We start from the raw sequence: 4,658 nt of genomic DNA on the forward strand, positions 1-4,658 counted from the left end.
AGTTTTTATGTATGATAATATATCATATGCTATCAGGGACAATTTGAACTTTCTCAGGGGAAAAGACAGAATGAGTGTACTTATGCCACCATAATGGGAACAAGAATGTGTATTTTGAAATTTGATTAACCTTAAGTGAAACAAAATAGTCAGTGTTTATTTCTTACAGATGTAGTTTTCTATCCCATTTTTAACACTTCCAGTATTGGAAGAGCTTGGATTGTAAATGGAAATAGCTATAAGTTGATGGAAGAACCACTATACTCATAATCAGAAGACGTGTATTTGAAGTTAGACACTACTGATACATACCAGTGTAATCTTAGTCAAGATAGCTATGGTTTCTTTAATCTGAATTTTCTTTTCTATAAAATAAAAATAATTTTTAAAAACAAAAATACAAAAGTGTTTTTTGAAGTAACTATAGAAAACAATACACTGTTACTAGGGTGACTGAATGATGAGCGCTAACATCTCTTCCATGCTTATATGTGATATTATTTAATGTAGTTAATATATATTAACCCATTTAACATGCCACATGCGAGAGATACTATTACCATCTTTTTTACAATTGAGCCACCAAATTAACTAGCTTTCCTTAAGTCACATACCTAATAATTGGTGGTTAATTGTTCAAACTCATATCATCTGATTCTAAAAGATGTATTGTTAACTGGTGTATATGCCATATTGAAAGTTAGCAACAAGGTTTATTGCTTTCACAGAACATTTTTTTAAAATGCAGGATTGATTTGTTTATTGGGACTATTTTATTAGATTATTTTAACCCACTTAAACATAAAACAAAGAAGAATTTGAAATTTTGGAGTTTGAATTCTGTCTCCCAATATAGAGAGCAGGTAACTAGAATAACTTTGGAGGCCTCCACAGTATTTGTTTTCTTCTAAGACTACAAGTTATAGTAATTGTTAATTTGTACTAAAGATGTGTGTTCACTGAGGGCCATACTAGCAAAGAGTCCATACAGTTTACAGAGAGCTAACAGCAGCTTCTTAACACCATCATTTTTCAGTTTTCATACAATTAAAAACGGTCTCTTGAAAACTGGCTCTTATCAAGAAAGTTTTTGTTCTACTAGCAGGTCACTTGGGGGCTCATTAGAACGCTTACCGATAATTGTGTTATTAAGATGTTATAAATGTTTTCACAAAGTCAGTAAGTACATAATTGCTTAGGTGCCTCAAAACTGTTTTCTTTGAAGAGCAACATGATCCATCAGGGCATATGTATTAAATACTTCCAAAGTGTCTCCAGAGGTGCCAGCTTTGTTAGATAGTCCCTGGCACCTTTCTCTCAGTTGTGCGTCATGGTTTTAACAATCACTTCTGCAAAAGGCCTCTTGGGGTAAGCCACTTAACAAACAACATTGAGATAAACTTTGTTCAAAGTCTATCCTTCAAAGTTGGCCTCCTTAGGGAAAGAAATCAGTGACTGCAAGCAAAGCACCACACTCAACTGTAAAGTAGAAAGGGTCATTACTATTAAAAAAGGAAGACATTTCAGAAAATCTCAAGGGTGTTTACTTTTTCTCTGAAAGCCCCTTACTCCAGAATTAATGAAAACTGGGTTCTTGTTAATACAAATATATGTACATAGAGAGAGGGCAGAGAGAGAGAGCAAGGGAGGAAGTTGGTATTAGCAAAGTTCCAGTTCTCATTCACCCTGGGGACTATGTATGTACAGTATATATTCACATAGCCACCCATTCACTTAGTCTCTTGTTTTATTTAATTCACTATTTTGATATACTGGATCATTATTATAGTAGTCTACCATATTGAAAGTTCTATTTAAATTACATATTAAAATAATAATACAAGTAACATACAACTGTAAAGAATGTGCCTCATCTTGTAAAATGGAAGCTTTTTTCCACTTGATATTTATGTTGTAGCATTTAAAATTAATTTTGTTCAGTTTCATAAGATCATGCTTTTCTACAATTTATTGCTATTTGTGAATTATAGTATAAATTTATCATCTATTAATTCCATTTACTGTTGTATATATAGCCTTATGTTTGATCTTTGTTACTATATCATTCATAGATTCTTTTCATGTAGCTTTGAAAAGCTAGATGCATATTATAAACTTATGTATACTTGTATATGTACTTATAAAGCTATATACAAATTACTAGCATATATACATGTAATAAAATTGTGTATTGGAATATTTCATTAGGTTATTTCAGCCATAAAACATGTATCATCATGCTTAAGAACCTATAGGAAGTGAGATTCTGTGCTAGGGAAGAATTTTTTTAGACAAGAACAGGACACTTATAATAGTTCTTTGAGAAGTCATATTCTTTCTCTATAGCTGAATATTTCCATTCAAAACTTATATTTAAAATTTCCTGCTCTAGGAATTCATCCAGGATTGCATTTGGCACTAATATTGTTAGGCTTTGGGTCCCTACTCAAATCCACCTTGAATTGTAATCCCCAGGTGTTGTGGAAGAGACCTGGTGGGAAGTGATTGGATTATGGGGGTAGTTTACCCATTCTGTTCTCACGACAGGGCGTGGATTCTCACAAGAACTGATGGTAGTTTTTTCTGCACTTGCACAAGCTCTCTTGCCTGCCACTCTGTAAGATGTGTGTTTGCTTCTCCTTCACCTTCTGCCATGATTGTAAGTTTCCTGAGGCCTCTCCAGCAATGCAGAACTATGCATTCATTAGACCTCTTTTCTTTATAAATTATCCAGTCTGGGGTATTTTTCCTCATAGCAGTGTGAGAATGGACTAATACAGGCACAGTCAAATTAGTGACTGTTATTCTGTCCCTCCAAGTCCTCTGCTTTTTCTGTATCAAGAAACTAGTATCAGTTTTTATCTGGAGGAAATGAATTGATGTGGTAAATAAATGTTTGCCACATCAATATGAGAAAAATATCCCATCATATAGCTTTCATATGTTTTATTTTCTAAAATGCATGAAAGTATCATCTGCTCAATGATACTAGACTACATATATAACTAAGTAAATTATTATATGGGACAGAGGTACATTATGCAAGGACATTCTCATGTTACTAGTTGAGCAGAGGACATATACTTTTATCTTATTCAAAATTGCAAATAATGTCATTTAATTCAAATGAAATTTATATGCTTTCTTAATTTTAATCTGGTTTAGTTTTGAAATTATACATCAAAATTTTAATATCTAATTTACCAGTTGTCTTCCATTACCAATCTCCTGGTGAGTACTTCAAGATATAAACAAATATATTATTATTCTAAAGCAAAACAACAACTCCATGAAATAAGTCTCATTGGTTTTTATTACTATATTTGTATTTTTACATACATATACAAAAGTGATAGGAGCTAGAGTTAAGTCCTGCTTCAAGGTAATTGGAAACCTTGATAGCTACTCAGACTCACATGCTAGAACCATTCTCATGATCATCCTATTCAAGCCTCACTCAAATCTAACTGTGAATTGAAATCAAATGACAATAGATAGCTGGTAAAAATGTGGGGTTATGAGTACAGGGAGCATGATTGTGGACCTACTTATCCTACCTATTTTCAAACAAATAGAGTGAGGTATTCCAATTTTTTAGTTTGAAAATGCAAAATCAGCCTTTAAAATGAAAAAGTTTATTCCATTTGCAACAACATGGATGAACCTGGAGACCACTATGCTGAGTGAAATAAGCCTCTCAGAAAGACTAATACTGCATGAGTCCACTTATATGAGGACCTGTAACAGTTAACCTCATAGAAGAAGAGAATGAAAATTATTGTCAAGGGTAGGGGATGGGGGAAACGGAGATGGGGAAATTGTTTTTCAATGAGTGTACAGTTTCAGTTATGCTAGATGAATAAGAGCTCCACTGTGCAACATAGTGCCTATAGGTATTATGCACTTCAAAATTTGCTAAGAGGGTAAATCTCATGTTGTGTTCTTATCACAAACAAAACAAAAAAGCAGAGGGATTCAAGGAAACTTTGGAAGGTGACAGATGTGTCTATTACTTTGATCGTGGTGATGGCATCATGGATATTTGTATATGTCAAAGTTCATCCAATTGTACATATTAAGTATGTGCAGTTCTTTGCATATTATACTCCCAATAAAGCTGTTTTTTTTTAAAGAAAAAATAATCAAACTTAATTTGGGGTAAGACACATTGCTATAAAGAATACTACCTGAGAGTGGGTAATTATAAAAGAAAGAGGCTTAATTGACTCACAATTCTGCATGACTGGGGATGCCTCAGGAAACTTACAATTATAGCAGGAAGTGAAGGGGAAACAAGAACCTTCTTCACATAGTGGCAGGAAAGAGAAGAGTGAAGGAGGAACTTCCAAACACTTACAAAGCCATCAGAGCTCTTGAGAACTCACTCACTATCACGAGAACAGCATGGGAGAAACCAATCCCATGATCCAGTCACCTCCCTCCCTCAACACTTGGGGATTACAATTCGAGTTGTAAGATTTGGGTGGGGACACAGAACCAAACCATATCGACATTCAAAGCGCCAGTTCACATAGCTGTAATATTTCTCTTTTGTCTTTCTCAAAGGTCATCTTTTTTAGGAAACTATAGATTAACCTTTATTTTGGAATAATTATGTTAATATTGCAATACAAGTTCCAGTGACTTGTGTCTGGTTT

The sequence above is a fragment of the Colobus angolensis genome, unplaced genomic scaffold (assembly GCF_000951035.1).
Source record: "Colobus angolensis palliatus isolate OR3802 unplaced genomic scaffold, Cang.pa_1.0 Scaffold237, whole genome shotgun sequence".
Lineage (NCBI taxonomy): Eukaryota > Metazoa > Chordata > Mammalia > Primates > Cercopithecidae > Colobus > Colobus angolensis.